Genomic DNA, 21409 nt, shown 5'->3' on the forward strand with positions numbered 1-21409 from the left:
TAGAATGCCTTAAGATCCTTCATCTGGATCGTTAAAGTATTAAGTGAAAAGTTGTGGTCCCAACACTGAGCCTTATTGAACACCACTTGTCACCGACTGTCAACCGGAGAGGGACACTTGTATCGACATTCTTTGCTTCCTGCCAGACAGCCAAACTTCTATCCATGCTATCATTTTCTCTCTAACACCATGGGCCCTTGCCTTACTCGGTAGCTTCCTGTCAGCACATTGTCAAAGATCTTCTGGAAGTCCAGGTGGATGACATCCATTGGCTCTTGTTACGTCCTCAAGGTTTTCTAGCAGACTTTCCAGGCATGACCTACCCTTGATGAAACCATGCTAACTTTGAATTTACCATCCACATCCAAGTATTCAGAAATCTCGTCCTTCACAATGGATTCCAGGATCTTACCCACAGCCAAGTTTAGATTAGTCAGTCTGTAATTTTCCGTTTTTTAGCTTTACATTTTTTCAACAGGGGTATCACGTTAGCGATTTTCCAGTCCTCTGGGAATCTCCCTGATTCGAGAGATTCCTGAAAGATCACCACCAACGCCTTCCCTGTCTCATCAGCTCTCTGCCTTAGAAATTTGGAGTGGAGTCCATCTGGTCCAGGTGATTTACTTACCTTCAGGCCATTCAGTTTTCCCTACCCCTTTTCCTTGTTGATGCTCACCTTCCTCAGGTCTGTCCACTAAGTCTTTTCAATGTTTGGGATATTACTCGTGTTTTCAACTTTGAAGACTGACACCAAGTAATTTTTCAGTTCCTCAGCCATTTCCTTGTTCCACATTACTATCTCTCCTGTGTCAATATCTAGCGATCAGATGCCCATTTTTGCCTCTCGTTTGCCCATTATGTATCCAAAGAAGCTCTTGCAGTCTTTCTTTACATGACTGTCTTACTTACTCTCATATTTAACCTTCTCACTCATTATTTCGTTTTTTTTTTGCTCTCTGTTGGTCTTTGCAGGTGTTACGATATGGGGGTGAAGGCCTCTGTTAATTAAACCAAACACCCAGGAATCCTCAACTCACCTCGTAATCTATTAGAATATGAGTGACAGAGAACTCCCAAATTCCACTACTTAAAGAAAATAACACCAATTTATTTTTAACTGTAAAAGTGAACATTACGTCACAACTATTTACAACTTTCACCAACCCACCCCCTACAACTGCCCCCAAACTCTAACAATATGCTTTTTCAATAAGACACTTATGAAGATTACATCAACTTAATTTCAAAACCACACAGCCACTGCCGTCCTCTGTGATGTTACTCTTCTGGCTGCTGAATTCCATGGGTCGGCGTAATTCTGTTTATTGTGAATATGTTTAATATGAAAAAATATCTATGATAGTGAGAATTTCCTAATTTCTTGCGGAGCAAGATGGTTGATCCCCAGGCTTTTTCCACCTCGGTGGCATCTGCTTTCTCCCTAATTTTCAAAATGTTCTCATTTTTATGTCCCCAGTATCAAATTGTCTCACTGGTTCAATGTTGGCAAAACAATAAATACAATCTCGATTTGTTTTCAGTGACAGAGAGAGTGAAGGAAAGAGAGTGTTGCATGCAATAGTGAGAGTGTTGGAGCAAGAGCCTTGTTCCAGGGTAGGTGCTGTAACAGATATACAGAGAGTGTGAGGGAGTAGAGAGAACAGGGAGACATTTGTCCTGGCCGAGCGGGGAAGGTTACTGATGCTTGCCCTGTATTGTTGGGCATTTCTTCAGATCATCTCAGCATCGGGGTGAGCGTCCCCAATGTCTTGCCCACGTCTATCACTAATAACACTACAGAGCACATCCCACATCTTCTTCAGAATCAGTTTGTATGGATCTTGCAAACAACAAGGAGGAACACACATTGGTGCCTTACATATTAAAACCAAAACTGTTGTGCAATTTTGTGCATCCGATTCTCTGGAAATTAGATATGCTAATATCGTCGATGCTGCAGTAATACTGGATGATCTAAAATTGCATCTAAACTGCGTTAACTAAATGATCGCTAATGCTGTGAAAAATCAATTTCATGTGTATATGAGGTAGGTTGAAGAGTATGTTGTGAACCAAAGTAGAGAGCAGGTTATTTCGGGCGTGGTGTTGTGTGGTCAGAAGGACTAATTACTTACCGTGCTCTGAGGCAGCCTTTGGGCAATCGTGACATTAATATGTTGCATTTTACACGGCGCCTGCAAGCAATCTAGAATGTTTGAACATTACACTCAAATATCATGGAAACCCGAAGGCTAGAGGGTCAAGTGAATTGGAACAATACAATATAACATTTAGTGTGAGACAAACATTGACTGTTCGTGATAGAAATACTGTAAAGTCTGAAAAATACGTACATATCATTAAGTTACAAACACCAACGAAAGGGAAGGTGACTCATTAATGGTTTACGTAAGAAATTAATGATTGCATTAAATCTAAAGAAGCAGCTTCAGAAAAATTCCAGATATTGTGCAAACCTGAACATTCTGAGAGATTTAATTTTCTGAAAATAAGGACGAAGAAAGTGTTAAGGAAATCAAAAAGAACATGAATACAAACAAACAGGAAAGACAAAGATTGCTCAAATCCATATACCAAAGAAAACAAAAGTAAGGCAAATGTGGAAAGTTGTAAGGTATAGGAGAATTTATTATGGGGAACAAGGAAATGACAGAGAAACTAACCAGCTACATTGCATCTGTCTTCATGGAGAAAGCGCCAGGAAACCTCCGTGTAAAGCAAGTGATCACCTGGTCCTTGTGGAACTAAAGACATAAAGTCCATTCATATCAGCAACAAGGTAGTACTTGAAAATTGAGCTAGATTGATCATTGCTAAGTCTGATGGGCCAGATATACTTCATATCAAAATACCAGAAATGAAACAGCATATTAATTGAACTATTGGTGACTATGTTTTATTTTCTTGCAGATCCTGCAAAGGCCATAGCCATTGTAGATACCTGAAAGGTAGTAAACATGATCCATCTATGTACACATGGAAGAGGAGATGATGTGGAGGACTGCAGACCAATTAATTTGACATATGTATGGAAAGAGTTGGAATCCATTATGTAAGATGTGATATTTGGTACTTAGAAATGAACAGCAAAATTGCAGATAATCACAATGCATTTCTGACAGAAAAATCATGACTGACAAACTTCGGAATTATTTGAAGTTGTTTCTTGCAGCATAGACCACAGACAACCAGTGGAAGTAGTGTGTTTGGATTTTCAGAAGTTTGGGCGGGCCGGAAAAAATTCTGGCTGTAACAGCTGCTCCTTTGTTTGAGGTATTTTAGGTGTTGGAGGTGATTTACTCGAATTCCAGAAGCAACAATTACTGTTTTGTATGCTGTTGCATTGTTTTGGAACTTTGGGGAAAAAAAACAGTCAAAGCAACAGCAGTTTTAAGAGGGAGAAGAACAGAGAAAGGAAGCACATGGTGAGGGAAAGAAACTGACAGGACAGCATATCTGCACAGTTACATCCTTTGCTGTTTGAATTCATGTATCGCTGGATATCGGAATGCCTCGGGGAAAATTAACAAACAGTCAAATTGACAAGTGGTTTGAGGAACTGTTTGGGCAACGTTCCCAGACAGATGGTGAATTGTTTTAACTGTGTCCTACAGAAAGTCTGCAGAAGTGAGTAGAGTGGTGTCTTCCTTAATGATGTTTTTGAGATTTGTTTCTTGATTAATCTTAATATATAAGCAATAAATATTAATTTAACCTTGGGCAGTGTTTTGTAGAGGAATAATACAGTTTTCATTTTCTGGGTCTTTAGATTGTGAAAGAGCACAAATGGCCTTAGCAGAATCATATGTCGTTCTTGTCAGATGTGGGAGTTTAAGGAGGATTTAAGGGTTACTGCAGAATATATCTGCAATAAATGCTTCTGGTTTGGAATCCTATCAGATTGAATGGATCGGTTGGAGAGACAGTTTAAGACAATGAAGAATTGGTAACAGCAACAGTATGTGATGGATGGCAGTTATAGGAAGAGGGGAATGTCTCAGACACAGTTACATAGATGGGTTAACTCAAAGAAACTGAAGAGAGTTAAGCAGCTAGTGCAGGAGTCTTCTGGGGCTGTCCCTATTTCAAACAAATATGCTGGTTTGGAAAATGTAGCGGGTTATGGATTTTCAGGGGAACGAAGCACGAACAGGCAAGTTTCTGGTATGGAGACTGGCTCTAATGCAACAAGGGATACGTCGGATTCCACGAGGTCAATTGTGTTAGGGGACTCGCTAGTCTGAGGTACAGACAAACGGTTCTGTGGCCAGCAAAGAAAAAAGCAGAATGGTGTGCTGCTTCCCTGGTGCCAGGATCAAGGGTGTCTCAGAGAGGGTGCAGAATGTTCTCACGGGGGAGAGGGCTCAGCAAGAGATCATTGTCAAACTGGAATCAACGACATAGGAAGGGAAAAAAGTTTGAGATTATGTACGGAGATTGCAGGGTGATAGGCAGAAATTTGAAAAGGAGGTTCGCGAGAGTAGTATTATCTGGATTATTCCCGGAGCGACGAGATAGTGAGTGCAGGAATAGAGGGATATAGTAGATGAATGTATGGCTATGGAGCTGGTGTATGGGAGAAGTATTCACATTCTTGGATCACTGGAATCTCTTTTGGGGTAGAAAGAACCTGTACCAGAAAAACGGATTGTACCTGAATTGGAAGGGGGTGAATATATTGGCAGTGAGATTTGCTACAGCTGCTCGGGAGGATTTAAACTAATAAAGCGGGGTGGGGAGTGCTGGTGCTGGGGGCAGGGAGATAGTGAGGAAATAGATTAATCTGATATTGGTACAATTGAGAATAGAAACGAGTCAAACAGTCAGGGCAGGCAGGGACAAAGTAAGACAAATATAGTAAACTGCATTTATTTCAGTGCAAAGGGGCCAAACAGGGAAGGCAGATGAACTCAGGGCATGGCTAGGAACATGGGACTGGGATATCATAGCAATTATAGAAACATGGCTCAGGGATGGGCAGGACTGGCAGCTAAATATTCCAGGATACAAATGCTACAAGAAAGATAAAAAGGGAGGCAGGACAGGAGGGGGAGTGGCGTTTTTGATTAGGGATAGCATTACAGCTGTACTAAGGGAGGATAATCCTGGAAATACATCCAGGGAAGTTATTTGGGTAGAACTGAGAAATAAGAACGGGATTATCACCTTATTGGGATTGTATTATAGACTCCTTAATAGTCAGAGGGAAGTTGAGAAACAAACGTGTAAGGAGATCTCAGCTATCTTTAAGAAAGTAGGGTGATTATGGTAGGAGATTTTAACTTTCCAAACATAGACAGGGACTACCATAGCCTGAAGGGTCTAAATGGAGAGGAATTTGTTAAGTGTGTACAAGACAAATTTCTGATTCAGTATGTGGATGAACCTACTAGAGAAGGCGCAAAACTTGACCCACTCTGGGGAAATAAGGCAGAGCAGGTGACTGAGGTGACAGTAGAGGTGCACTTTGGGACCAGCTACCATAATTCTATTATATTTAAAATAATTATGAAAAACGATAGACCAGATCTAAAAGTTGAAGTTCTAAGTTGAAGAAAGGCCAATTTTGACGGTATTGGCAAGAACTTTCAAAACCTGATTGGGGGCAGATGTTCACAGGTAAATGGACGGCTGGAAAATGGGAGGCCTTCAGAAATGAGATAACAAGAATCCAGAGAAAGTATATTCCTGTTAGGATGAAAGGAAAGGCTGGTAGGTATCGGGAAAGCTGGCTAACTAAAGGGTTTGATTAATAAAAAGAAGGAAGAATCTGTCAGGTATAGACAGGATAGATCGAGAGAATCCGTAGAAGAGTTTAAAGGCAGTAGCAGTATACTTAAGAGGGAAATCAGGAGGCCAAAAATGGGACATGAGATAGCTTTAGCAAACAGAATTAAGGAGAATCCAAAGGGTTTTTCCAAATACATTAAGGTCAAAATCATAACTAGGGAGAGAATAGAGCCCCTCAAAGATCAGCAAGGTAGCCCTTGTGTGGAGCAGCAGGAAATGGGGGAGATACTAAACGAGCATTTTGCATCAGTATTGATCGTGGAAACTGATATGGAAGATTAGAATGTCAGGAAATAGATGGTTACACGTTGCAAAATGTCCATATTACAGAGGAGGAAGTGCTGGATGTCTTGAAACGGGTAAAGGTGGATAAATCCCGAGGACCTGAACAGGTGTACCATAGAACTCTGTGGGAAGCCAGAGAAGTGATTGCTGGGCTTCTTGCTGAGACATTTGTACCGTTGATGGTCACAGGAGAGGTGCCAGAAGACTGTAGTTTGTCAAACGTAGCGCCACTGTTTAAGAAGGGTGGTACAGACAAGCCAGGGAACTATGGGCCAGTGAGCCTAACGTCGGTGGTGGACAAGGTGTTGAAGGGAATCCTGAATGACAGGATGTACATGCATTCGGAACGACAAAGACTGATTAGGAATAGTCAACATGGCTTTTCCGTGGGAAATAATATCTCACAATCTTGATTGAGTTCTTTGAAGAATTAACGAAGAGGGTCGAGCGGTAGATGTGATCTATATGGACTTCACTAACGCATTCGACAAGATTCTCCATGGGAGACTGGTTAGCAAGTTTAGATCTCGCGGAAAAAAAGGACAACTAGCTGTTTGGATACAGAACCTACTCAATTTTGAAGACAGAGGGTTGAGGTGGAGGATTGTTTTTCAGACTGGAGACCTGTGACCAGTGGAGTACCACAAGGATCAGGGATGGGTCCTCTATTTTTTGTCAATTACATAAATGAATTGGATGCGAGCGTAAGAGGTATCCTTAGTAAGTTTGCAGATGACAACAAAGTTGGAGGTGTAGTGCACAGTGAAGAAGGTTACCTCAGAGTACAACAGGATCTTGATCAAATGGGCCAATGTGCTGAGAAGTGGCAGATGGAGTTTAATTCAGATAAATGCGAGGTGCTGCATTTTGGGATAGCAAATTTTAGCAGGACTTATACATTTAATGGCAAGGTCCTAGGGAGTGTTGCTGAACAAAGACACCTTGGAGTGCAGGTTCATGGCTCCTTGAAAGTGGAGTCGCAGGTAGATAGGATAGTTAAGGCGGCGTTTGGTATGCTTTCCTTTATTGGTTAGACTATTGAGTACTGTAGTTGGGAGATCATGTTGTGGCTGTACGGGACACTGGTTAGGCTACTGTTGGAATATTGCGTGGAATTCTGGTATGCTTCCTATGGAAAATATGTTGTGAAAATTGAAAGGGTTCAGGAAAGATTTACAAGGATGTTGACAGGGTTGGAAGATTTGAGGTATAGGGAGAGGCTGTACAGGCTGGGGTTGTTTTCCCTTGAGCGTTGGAGGCTGAGTGTTGACCTTAAAGAGATGTACAACATTATTAAGGGCATGGAGAGGATAAATGGATAAAGTCTTTTCCCTGGTGTCGTGGAGTCCAGAACTAAAGGGCATAGGTTTGGGTGAGAGGAGAAAGATATTGGGCGGCACGGTGGCACAGTGGTTAGCAATGCTGTCTCACGATGCCAGAGACTCGGGTTACAATTCCTACTTCAGTCTGTGTGAACTGTGCACATTCTCCCGATGTCTGCGTGGGTTTCCTCCCACAATCCAAAAATGTGAGGGTTAGGTGAATTGGCTGCCCTTAATTACCCGCAGTGTTAGGTTAAGGGGTAAATGTCGGGGGATGGGTCTGGGTAGGTTGCGCTTCAGCGGGTCGTTGTGGACTTGGTTCCAGACTTTAAGAAATCTAAACGTAAAAGAGACCTAAGGGGCAACTCTTTCTCACAGGCGGTGGTACGTGTATGGAATGAGTTGTCAGAGGATGTGGTGGAGGCTGGTACAATTGCAGCATTTAAAAGGCATTTGGATGGTTATATGAATAGAAAGAATTTGGAGGAATATGAGCCGGATGCAGGCAGGTGGGAGTAGATTGGGTTGGAATATCTGCTAGACATTGACGGATTGGACTGAAGGGTCTGTTCCCATGCTTTACATCTCTATGCCTCTCTAACTCACACAGTGAGTTCGTAAATGCAATTAGTGTGAATGGTATTTGGAGGAATACGTGTAATGGGAAAGATAAAGTTAGGTTGGAGTTTGTTTCAGGGAATCGGAATGTAGAGGTAAATATATCATGAAGCAGTTGCATAGAGTGTTGGTGAGAGTGTACCTGAGGTTGCATAGAGTATTGGTGACCTAATCTAAGAATGAGTACACTGATCACTGAGGACGTGCAATGGACATTTTCCAGATTAATTCCTGAGATAACAAGATTTTCTGATGGGGAGATTTGTCTTGCGACCTCTTCAGTTTCAAAGCATGAGAGGTGATCGCAGTGAAATTTCAAAAATCTATGATACATGTGATGAGGTGGAAATAAATAGGATGTTTCTCTAGATTTCTACTCTATATTTAAGGCAAATAATGACAGGATAAGGGATATGCCATTTAAGACCGGAATAAGGAGGAAATTCTTCCCTTGGAGGGGACTGACTAATACAGGGGCATGGAAGCCTGTTGGCAGGGCAAGATTAAGGAGAATACCCAGATATTCTTCACGTATATCAAGTGGACAGAACAACCAGGGAACATGTAGGGCCTATTAGTGACTTGCCAAGTTGCATCCCAACTCAACTTCGTGGTAGAAGGGTGTTTGTGTGACTGGAGCCCAATTTCCCCTGGTGTACCGCAGAGATCAGTGCTGTGTCCCTTATTATTCGTGGTATTTATAAGTGATGTGAATGCGAAGTGGGTAGGGGGAGTGTGGTAACTAAATTTGTGTTTGACACAAAGATTGGCCGGATGGTTGGCAGTGAGGAGGAAGGTCTTATGTTACAAGAATATACAGCTGGAATGGTCAGATGGTGAGATCAATGGCAGATGGCATGTAACCCTGATAAATATGAGGTGATACACTTTGGAAGAAGGGACCAGACAGGGGAGTACACAAAGAATGGCATCACACTAGGAAGCTCAGAGCGAGCTTCTCCACACATCCCTGAATGTGACTGGATGTGATAATTGATAAGTTCAGCATGACTGTAGATAAAGCCTTCATTCATTGACCCAATGATTATAAGAGTTTTATATAGCAGTTTGGTAAGGCCAAATGAAATATTGTGTGCAGTTCTGGAGCCATATTACTGGAAGGATGTGATTGTACTGGATGAGGTGCAGAAGAGATTCACCAGGATGCTCCCTGGATGAAACATATGAGCTGTGGAGAGAGGCTGGGTAAGCTCGAGTTATTTATTTTTGAGCAGAGGAAGTTGGGTGAGTAATTCAGGTTTAATATTACAAGGGGAATGGACAGGGTGAATAGACAACAGCTGTTCTTTATAGTCAAAGTGTCAGCTTCCTTACAGTCTGAAACCAGGGAATGGAGAATGGAGAACAAAAAAATGACAGAACAACTTCACTTCTGTCTTCACTGAAAAATACATAAACAAAGCCTTCCTAGCAATAGGAGAAAAACTGAGTCTGATGAGAAAATGATGTGGAATTAAATTAGTAAATAAACTAATTTGGACGAAGAAGTGGAGCTGAAAATAATGGGCAGAGGAAAAAAATCAACACACATTGATGAAATGGGAAACATATTTGAGAAACTGACTGGTAGATTAATTACAGGAAAAAAATACAGTAGAGGCACTGAACTTGGATTTTCAGCAAGAATTGTAATAGACTCCCAAACCTAGTGTGCAAAGTAAAAACACATGGGATAGGGGGTAATATATGAATATGGTGTTAAAATGGGAGTGATGACAGGAAACAATGTGTAGGAATAAATGGATGGTTTACAATTTCGAAGGCTCATGAAGCATCGCAATGATTGGTGCTGGGGCGCCAGATATTCATAATACATCTCAAACATCTCGTTGACGGAATCAAATGCAAAGTTTCCAAGTCTGCTGATGGAACTAGGATTTTGAAAAATGAGGTGGATGTGAAAAAATCTTCAAGGTGATTGAAACAAATGGAGTGAATGATGAAATACGTGGCAGATGAAGAGCAGCGTGGATAGATGTGATGTTGTCTACTTTGTTGTGAAACACTAAAATACCAGCCAACCATTGGAAAAGGGAGTGGTTGAGAAATGTCGATCTATAAAGGGAACTTCACTTTTCTTCTGTTATTGTTTGGACAGACATCTGAGTTACATGAAGGGCAGTGAGTTCTGCAGACAGAGGCTAATACAGGGAATACATTGGCACACAGACCCGTTTACGCACACCCACCAAGTAGGGAGCTGAAACTTTGAAAAGGATCTGGGATCTTCCTGTATACCAGTCACTGAAAGCAATATTGCAGGAGCAGGAAGCAGTCAGGAAGATAAATGGGGTTTTGACTCTCATTTCAGGTGGGCTTGAGTCCAGCTGTAAGGGTGTCTCAGTGCAGCTGTACAGGCTCTTGGTGAGACCTCAACTCGAACATTGTGCAGTATTGTGTGCAGTTTTGGTCTCCGTACCTAATAAAGGACAAACCTGACATTGAGGAATTGCAGCGAAGGCTGACCAGACTAATCTCTGGGATGAAAGACCTTTTGTGGGAGCAGAGTTTGGGGCCATTGTGCCTGTATTCCATGGGGTTTAGTTAAATGAGTGGAGATCTCAGTGAGATATATGAAACACTGACAGGGTTAGGTAGATTGGAAGCAGTGATGATAATTCCTCTGGCTTGGACGTCTAAAACAAGAGGCCACAATATTCGGTACAGACAGGTCGATTACACTTAGATATGAATAAATGTCTGCACTTAGAGACTGGTGAACCTGGGAATTCTCTCTCACATAAGGCTGTGGAAGACAAGGCACAAAAGACTAATAAGGATGTCGAGACACCGAAAGGATGGGGGAGGGAGCAGGAGTATGGTGTAGAAATAACGGGTCAGCCATCATTATATTGAATTGGACAGCAAACTCGACAGACCAAAGGGACTACCGCAGTTCCTATTTTATACCTGCACAGGGTTAATTACATTAAGGGATGTGTACAGTGTGTGGGGAAAATGCATTGAGGAGATGTTCAGACATTAACTAGAACGGGGCAGGCTCAATGTGCTCTATGACCTATTACATTCCTGATGTTTCTGTGCGGTTTGTGGGAAAGCTCTGTAAATGCTGTCACAAGTTCACAGATGTTAGGAAGGACGTCTCTGCAGGGTCAAACGGACTGTCTTTTCAGTTCCCTTTTCCACACTGAGGCTGGGGCTGGGTGTTCTGTCAGGTTTTATCCTTTAAGACGTCGGAGCAGTTTGATACAATAGAGTGTCTTGCATGGCCTTTTCAGAGACAATTAAAGAGTTTATCACATGTCTGTGTATCTGGAGTCATTTTTAGACCAGACCAGGAAAGCACGGGAGATTCACTTCCTGAAGGTACATTGGAAAAGCAAATTGGTGTTTACGATCGACATTGGCTTCACTGTTACTGACACGAGATTTGTGATCTTGATATTTTATTAATTGTTCTTAACTTCCACCAGCTGCCAGAGCATTAGCCTGGTCTGGATTGTTCATCCAGTGAATTTTCCAAAACAGCACCATCTCCAAATGGGGACCTATCAGAAACCACACAGAGCAAGTTATGTCTGTGCTGCTTGACAGCTCTATAAAAAGTCAGGACCCATTGCCTTTGTCATATCTATTGTGTTCAGCTGTTTCTTCATGTCACGTGCAGCAAATCGAATTGGTTGAAGACTGGCATCTGTGATCATGTGGGCATCATGATGACGGTGCGTTGAATCATCGACTCAACATCCCTGGCGAGGATGGTACAGATACTATTTCCTTGTTTTTTTACACAGATGTGCAGAGCTGATTCATTGATAGAATGGGAATTATTGTGGAGCCCTCTTCATCAGTTAGTTCTTTAATCGTCTATCACGATTTTTGCCCGGATGTGGCAGGCTGCAGAGTTCGATCTGGGTGTATTGACCTTATGACAATTTCTCTCTCTCTATCAGTAGATTTGTTTTCATTTGATTTGATAGGAGTCATTGTCGCATGTACCTACGTCGAGTGAAACTCTTTTTTTATACACAGTTCTGGCAGATCACAGTGAGAGTTGGAGCTGCTTTTTTTAGAGACATGGAGTGGCCGAAATGTAAAAGTCTACTTCAAATGTCTGTTTTCGAAGAGCCACAAAATAGCCATAAATTAAAATAGATTGCTTCAGCATTGGTGAACAAAGGGCCTTTGAAAAGGAAATAATTCCAAGGCAAAAGAAAGGATAACCTGATTCCCAAGATTCTGAAACATGCCAACATAGTGATAAAGAAAGTTCTTTTAAAAAAAAATTGATGATTTGTAAAATAACACAAATGAAATAATGACATTGTAGCACAAATACTTTGAAGAATCACTACAAAAGGTTACTTATTCTGACCTCAGTAAGGAGTTTTTTCATCCATAAAAACAGCAACTCAAGTCATCTTTCAGAAGCGAGCTGCGCCTTTGAAACGATTTACAATAGTAATAAGTTCTCGTTAAATATTTGGTAAATAATCATGGACACAGATTTCAACGTAATTATAAAACCTCAAAGAGATGCCTGGCATGTCCTGTCTAATTCGCTAAGAGAAAGGTTAACAGTAGAAATAATAATAATATTACGAATTTCGTAACAGAATCAACTTTTCAATATAAAATGCGATCATGGAATTTGATAAGAGATAGCCTGCCCATTGTAGAATAGAATTTATGCAATCGTTCAAAATAAACAATGAGGGGTATGACTAAAAATATCACAGCCCCGAACTTTGGAATGCATTATAGAAAGATCCCAAGGACGAGAGATAACAAAAATCGTTAAACATCCGAAACAAATAAGAACCTCGGGCTGTCCATGCGAGTGTCCATCATTGATCAGTTGTTTTACAAGGTTGGTTCTGCAGAAGGGGAGTGGAGGGGACAATGCCAAGGCTGTGTACGATCATTGCAACACAGAACGTATAAAAATACTGTCTTTTTACTGTAAAATCGAAGTGGGTCATTGATTTGCCGTCTGATCTGAGCTATAGATTAAGGAATGGATTGTCTTCTCATGTCAAAGCCAGATTCGAGGAAGATCCTTTCGCATGCTCCCAGCATTAACCAGGTTTGCTTGAATTAAAGTCCTTTCCGTGCCTGTGTCCTGTCGGCCTCCAGAGTCTTTGACCCTAGCTGGGGAATCTCGCTCCTTCAATAAGCAAGGACATACAGATCATAGGGTAAAGGAAAAACTGAGACTGAGGCATACTGGCTACACCAGAAAGGGCATGCAATAGGCAACATCAATGTGAGCAAGAACAGCATTATTTGAAGTTAGAGAGTCCATTCCGTAGTTTAATAATGGCTGGGAAGATGCTGTTCATGAGCCGCTGGTTTGTGTGTTCAAGCTTCTGTTTTGTCTGCATGGTGGAAGAGATTGCAGGAGATCCAGAGTGCGATGGGTCATTGATCATATTGTCAGCCTTTCCGCTGCAGTGAGCTGTGTAAATGGAGACAATGTATAGGACGTTGGTTTCCGTGATGGCATGGGCTGTGCACACAACCTTCTGTCACTTCTGTCACAGGGCTGTGGCCACAAAAGGTCATTATACACCCAGATAGTTTGCTCTCAGTGGTGCATTTATAGACATTGATGAGCGTCCTGGTGGACATGTCAAATGTCCTGAGCTGCCAGAGAAAGAAGAGGCATTCTTGTGCCATCTCGGCTGTCACATCTACATGGGAGGTCGGTTATCGTCACTTCAAGCAACTTAATGCTTTCCACTCTTTCAACTTCAGTTCCATTGATGCAGATGGGGACATGTTCTCCTCCTTCCTTTCATTGATCAGTTGGTTAGTTCTGCCGACGTTGAAAGAAAGGATGGTCTCAGTGCAGCATATCACCAAGTACTCTATTTCCGTTCTGTATTTTGACTTGCCAACATTACATACCTGTCCTACTATGATGGTGTCATCAGTGAACATGTAGATGGCATTCGTTCAAAATTTGGCAATACAGTCGTGGGTGAACAGGGGTAAAGTAGGGGGCTGAGGAAACATCCTTTGGGATTTCAGTGTAGAATGTTATCATGGAAGAGACACACTTGCCTATTTTCACTAATTGTGCACTGTTGGTCAGAAAGCTGAGGATCCAACTTCAGAGGGCGGAGCCAAGACTAGGGCTTGGGAGTTTTTTGATTATTCTGAAGGTAATAATGGTGTTGAAGGTGAACCTATAGTCAATGAGCAGGAATCTGACGTGGGTGTCTTTGTCGTCCAGATGTTCTAGGGATATGAACTCGCTATGGACCCATTCCACTGGTCGGAAAATTGTAGGGGATCGAGGCAGGCTGGGAGACTGGAACTGATGTGGGCCATGACGAGCTTCTCGAAGCACTTCACTCCCCTCAGTCTCCTGCGCTCTAAAGAGAAATGTCCCAGCTTCTCCAACCTCTCCCTATGACTCAAACCCTCGAGTCCTGGCAACATCCTTGTAAAGTTCCAGTTTAATATCATCCTTCCTCGAGCAAGGTGACCAAAACTGAACACAATGCTGAACTTGGAAATATTTGGAACTGTAAGTTTTACTCTGCTGCCAATTATTATGCTGCTGTGATATTGCTTTTTTTGTGTTATTCTGAAATCTTATTATTCATTGAATCCTCTGATGGCAATCCCCTCGGGTGAACGTCCTGCTCTCTGCTTGAATTTGAATCAATCTATTTTGTTTGGATTGATATTTTGAGGCCGCTGTATATCAGAAAACAGGAAGAGATGATGGATGATTGTGCAGTGTGTGTCCCTTACTGGACCAGCTTGACTCTCCAGGCACCTAAAGCTTTATTGTGGGTCAGAGTACCTCAGAATCGTTACATCACAGAAGGAATCTATTTAGCCCATTGTAGGTCTTTGCACATAGAACATTACAGCTCAGTTCCTACAACATCCTTCAGCACTGCTGACAGATACGCCAACCTTACTGCCAACCGTAAATTTACTAACTCATCCTTCCATTCCCTCATTAAGGTCATTTTCAAAAGGACAAACAGCAGTCACTCCAAAGCAGATCCTTGCAGTATACCATTAGTAACTAAACTCCAGGATGGACATTCTCCATCAACTACCACCTTCTGTCTGCTTTCAGCTAGCCGATTTGTGATCCAAACGCGAAATCACCCACAATTCCACGTCTCCATGTTTTCTGGGAGAAAGTAAGGACTGCAGATGTTTGAGATCAGAGTCGAGGGTGTGGCGCTGGAAACGTACAGCAGGGCAGGCAACATCCGAGTAGTGAAGAGAAAATGAAGACTGCAGATGCTGCAGACCAGAAAACTGATTATTGATGAAGGGCTTACAAGAGAAACATCAACTTGCATGCATCCTGGATGCTGCCTCGACTGTTCTGCTTTTCCAACACCACACTCTCCATATTTTCTTCAATAGCCTACCACGGGGGACCTTATCAAACGCTTCACTGAAATCCATACACCTCACTTTACCCTCATCCACCTGTTTGGTCACCTTCTCAATGAGGTCAGTCAGCATCCAAGGAACAGTTCCTTGGATGCTGACTGACCTGCTGTGCTTTACCAGCAACACATTTTCAGCTCTGATCTCCAGCATCTGCAGACCTCACTTTCTCCACCTTCTCAATGAACTCGGTAAGATTTGCGAGGCATGACATACCCTTCACAAAAGCTTGTTGACTATTCCTAATCAAATGATTCCTTTCTAGATTATAATTAATCCTATCTCTTATAATCCTTTCCAAAACTTTACCCACAACCAAAGTAAGACAGGTATATAATTACCAGGGTTGTCTCTTCTCCATTTATTGAACAAAGGGACAACATTTGCTGTCCTCCAGTCTTCTGTCACTATTCCTGTAGACAATGGCGATGTAAAAATCCGAACAGATGGTTGTGTAAACTCCTCTCTAGCTTCTCAGAGAATCCTTGGATAAATTCCATCTGGTCCAGGGGACTTAACTATTTTCACACTCGCCAGAACTGCTAACATCTCCCCATTACGAACTTCAATCCCGTCTCGTCTAATAGCCTGTATCTCAGTATTGGCCTCGATAGCATTTTCTTTTTCCATTGTGAATACTGATTCAAATATTAATTTACAGCCTGTCCTATCTCCTCAGACTCCACACACAACTTAACACTACTGTCCTTAATTGCCTTCAATCTTCATTTGGTCATTCTTTTGTTCGTGACATACTGATAGAAAGCTTGAGGGTTTTCTGCCATCCTACTTGCCAAAGACTTCTCATGCACTCTCCTGGCTATTCTTAGCTTTTTTTCAAAGTCCTTCCAGGCTAACTTGTAACTGTCAAGCATCCGAACTGAGCCTTCATGTTTCATCTTTACACAGTTAAAATGCATGAATTTATGTAAAACTCGGTTATCTCACTTTTTAGATGAGAATCAATCTACACATCAGGTCATAGACAGAGAACACAGGGGGCTAACTCCTTCAACATATTGTTTAGCTATCACCATTGTTAACAGCTAACTCGAGACCAGTCCAACACCGGCATCTCCAAATCATCCTTACATAAGCCTCCTTCTTCCTCTTGACAAGCGATTCAACTTCATCAGTAAACCACAGCACCCTCACTCGATCACCTCCTTCTTTCCTGACATGTATAAACGTATCGAGGACACACAGCAGCTGTTGTTTGAAAAATCTCCACACTTAAATTGTGCCCAGCCTCTGCAATTTCCTTCTCCATCCTATGCATCCGAAAACGTTTCTTAATCGCATTATAATTGCCTTTCCCCCAGCTATAAACCTTGTCCTGCGGGATACACCTGTCCCTTTCAATTGCTAAGGTAAACATAACAGAATTGTGGTCACTATCAGCAAAGTGTTCACCTACCTTCAAGTCTAACACCTGGTCTGGTTCATTACTCAGTACCAAATCCAATTTGGCCTCGGCCCTTGTTGGCCTATCTACATATTGTGTCAGGAAGCCATTCTGCACACATTGGACAAAAACTGACCAATATAAAGTAATTGAACTGTAGCATTTCGAGTCAATATTTGGAAAGTTAAATTCTTCCATAACAACTACTCTGTTATTTTCGCTCCCATCCAGCATCATATTTGTAATCCTTTACTCTACATCTCTGGAACTTTTCAGACGGCAATAGAGAACTTTCAACAGAGTGACCTCTCCGTGTTTGTTTCTAACCTCTTCCCATACTACCTCATTAGACGAGTCTTTATGAAGCATCCTTTCTACCAACGTAATGCTGTCTTTGATTTTCAATGCCACCCTACCCTCCTCCACCCCAACCAGCGCCCCCACCCCGCTCTTAGTACCTTCTTTTTTTTTAATGAAGCATCTAAACCCCGGACCCTCCAATGATCAATCCTATCCCTGCTCTATCCATTTCTCCAAAATGGCCACAACATCAAGCTGTTCAACTGCACAATTTGGAAACAGGGATGTTAAACGAGGGTGGGTTGAATAGATCAGAAGACAGCATGAGGGGAGATAGACAGGAACAGACAGAAAATTGAAGTTTTATTTAGAAATTCTCACGGACGGCATGGTCTTTATCTGTTGCCATACCGTTTGAGCACTGTGCTTTTACTGGCTGTGGTCCCAGAGCGTTTATCGCCAATAATATCACAGAGCTGAGTTGCTGACAGTTAAACAGAGTCCAAAAGGCCAAGTGTTTTTTTTTCTCTACAGTGAGAAGGTGGATTAATTTAAACAGACTGGGTGAACAGCAGCAGGAACTGAAACCCCCCTCAATACTGAGATACTGTGCCAGAGAATCTCAATGAGGTTGATCACTGACAGAGGGGAAATCAGCATCCCAGCTGAGGGCCAAAGAATGATTGATAAAGATTACACACCACTTCCGTGGTTTTGTAATACATATTTCAATTTATGTAGCTCAATATCATGAGTGTATCTTATTGCTTTCTACTTCCCATAGTTTAGTACGTACAGAAAATCATTTTGTCCCCGTATTTTGTGTTCAATAAACAACTTTTACTCCCCATTCCTCACTTTAGATGTATCCTTGAATCTGTTCTTCATATGAGTTATAAAGAGTAACATTCCAATACTGATGACTGGGGAATATTATTGTCCCTCCCTCCTGTCTGAACTGCCATGTCACACAATTCTCTCTGTTTTCTGTCTCCTCCACAATGCCATAATCACACTGTAATTGAAGTCCAGTAAATAACTTTCATCACAGTTCACTCACATCGATAACATCAATAGCACAGGCCTCATCTGCCTCACTCTAAACCTGGAATAACAATCTGAATTGCATTTGTCACGTTCAATTCTCTGTTAACATATCCATGCCATGTGTCTATTACAACCCCACGTTTCTCAGACACACATTCGCCTCAGATCATGAATTATAAATGTTGTCTCAATTTTAATTGAAATTATGATGCTTGATCAATAGTTCCTGGATGTATGTTTCCATTTATTATCAAAGACGCACGTTTACGTTCTGATAAACTTATGGCATTATTCCTGCAACCAAGACAGATTGAATGGTTACACTCAATTGATCTACCGGCCTCAAGATTTGTTCCATCAGTCACCCTCACATCGCCCATCCAGAAAATGACAGTTTGAATCATTGTTTTGAATTTGAATAACAATATTGAAATGAAAGGCGTTGGCTGAAGCTATTTGTTCAGTGACTGTGATTAATGTCAATCTCCGTGGATCCGAGATGTGTCACTGGAGGGTTTGCCTCTTCGATTAATCAAGGACTCGGTTCAAGGTGTTATCCCAGTATGGGCGGGAGCATCAATGACTGGACTAACAGGGATCAGTAGCTCGAGAGACAGGGGAGGAGATATAAGAAGAGGTAAAAACAATGACTGCAGATGCTGGAAACCAGATTCTGGATTAGTGGTGCTGGAAGAGCACAGCAATTCATGGCAGCATCCGAGGACAGGCAAAATCGACGTTTCGGGCAAAAACCCTTCATCAGGAATAAAGGCAGAGAGCCTGAAGCATGGAGAGATAAGCTAGAGGAGGGTGGGGGTGGGGAGAGAGTAGCATAGAGTACAATAGGTCAGTGGGGAAGGAGATGAAGGTGATAGGTCAGGGAAGAGAGGGTGGAGTGGATAGGTGGTAAAGGAGCTGGGCAGGTCGGACAAGTCCGGACAAGTCGAGTTGCTGTAGGTTAGAAACTAGGATGAGGTGGGGGAAGGGGAAATGAGGAAACTGTTGAAATCCACATTGATGCCCTGGGGTTGAAATGTTCCGAGGCGGAAGATGAGGCGTTCTTCCTCCAGGCGTCTGGTGGTGAGGGAGCGGCGGTGGAGGAGGCCCAGCACCTCCATATCCTCAGCAGAGTGGGAGGGGGAGTTGAAATGTTGAGCCACTGGGCGATTTGGTTGATTGATGCGGGTGTCTCTGAGATGTTCCCTAAAGCACTCTGCTAGGAGGCGCAGGAACTGTAAAACCTGTGCCCACACCTCCTCCCTCACCTCCATCCAAAGCCCTAAAGGAGCCTTCCACATCCATCAAAGTTTTACCTGCACATCCACTAATATCATCTATTGTATCCGTTGCTCCCGATGCGGTCTCCTCTACATTGGGGAGACTGGGCGCCTCCTAGCAGAGTGCTTTAGGGAACATCTCAGAGACACCCGCATCAATCAACCAAATCGCCCAGTGGCTCAACATTTCAACTCCCCCTCCCACTCTGCTGAGGATATGGAGGTGCTGGGCCTCCTCCACCGCCGCTCCCTCACCACCAGACGCCTGGAGGAAGAACGCCTCATCTTCCGCCTCGGAACACTTCAACCCCAGGGCATCAATGTGGATTTCAACAGTTTCCTCATTTCCCCTTCCCCCACCTCATCCTAGTTTCTATCCTACAGCAACTCGACTTGTCCGGACTTGTCCGACCTGCCCAGCTCCTTTACCACCTATCCACTCCACCCTCTCTTCCCTGACCTATCACCTTCATCTCCTTCCCCACTGACCTATTGTACTCTATGCTACTCTCTCCCCACCCCCACCCTCCTCTAGCTTATCTCTCCATGCTTCAGGCTCTCTGCCTTTATTCCTGATGAAGGGCTTTTGCCCGAAACGTCGATTTTGCCTGTCCTCGGATGCTGCCTGAATTGCTGTGCTCTTCCAGCACCACTAATCCAGAAGGAGATATAAGAATCCGAGAACATTAGTCTGGAATGTTCCAATAACGGATCAGAATCTGAGAACATTAGACTGGAATATTACAACAACAGAGAGGAGTTTATCCTTGGATCTTTACTACCTTTCTCAGCCTTGGATATCATTAGCAGCACGGATCGAAGTTATCCTTTGGATTATTCAAAGTGCTTACTATCCCATCCTTGCTATAGTTGGTGTTCCTGGTAAGTCATTCCATCGGACCATTAAGCTGAATTGAACTGAATTGCTGTTCAAATTCAAATTTTAAAATTTGTAAGTCATCATTTTCAGATCAGGTCAAAAATTTTATTCCTTACTGATTATAACTAGCAAATTACTACTCACAACTTACTCAACAATACGCGAGGAGAAACCACACTGTTCTTAATCTCCATTATCTTTTTTCTTCATTCAGGTTTACATTTCTACATGTTCTACCCACTCACCAATCCTGCCCAAGACCACTATCAGGATATTTCTGTCTCCTTCTCAGCCTCAATGCAACTGCTGAATAATCCATCATTTCTGCCTTTGGTAAATCCAGATATAACCGTTTCAAGTCCCTTCAAACTATGCTTATGTCACAAAATATTTGCACTTGAGATTGGTAATTTGTCCTCTCCACTGAATCTGTCAGATGGACAGACAGTGCATGTTGGTCAAGTCATTGACTCATAATCATACAGCACAGAATAATGATCTTTTGGTTTCTCCTCAATGAAGTTGATGAAATGCAAATGAAATCATCACCACGAGTTTTCAACAGAAGCATATCTGTTTGCCTCATGTCCTACAGAGAACGCAATGGGTTATCCTTTCATGTTCAGGTCTCTGTGTGTCTGCATACCCACAGCAATGTGGTTTACTCTTTATTATCCTGTGCAACAGCTGAATCAGCCACTCAGTTCAAGATCAGCATAACATGCTGGCCTGACCAGGGCTGCACACATCCCGTGAGGGAAGAACAAAAGGAAAGATGGCTCCCTTTCTCTGCCTGATTTCCATGTTACTGCAAGTCATTTCCATTCAGGTAGGTGACCATTCCCTGTTTCAAGTGAATTCTTTCTGATTGAGTCTCCCTCTGAACGTGATATACATCTCCATCGACACCTCTGGTGATGACTGACGCACAGATGTAAGAAACTTCAAAATTCCACATCATTCACAGTGCAGAGAGAAGGAATGGCTTTTTATACCACAGAAAAGAAGCTGAGACAGCTACGTGACGGAACAGAATTATTGTGATCAACCCTAG

This window comes from Chiloscyllium plagiosum, unplaced genomic scaffold (assembly GCF_037043375.1).
Source record: "Chiloscyllium plagiosum isolate Xiang-an unplaced genomic scaffold, Cpla_swu_hap1 HiC_scaffold_33, whole genome shotgun sequence".
Lineage (NCBI taxonomy): Eukaryota > Metazoa > Chordata > Chondrichthyes > Orectolobiformes > Hemiscylliidae > Chiloscyllium > Chiloscyllium plagiosum.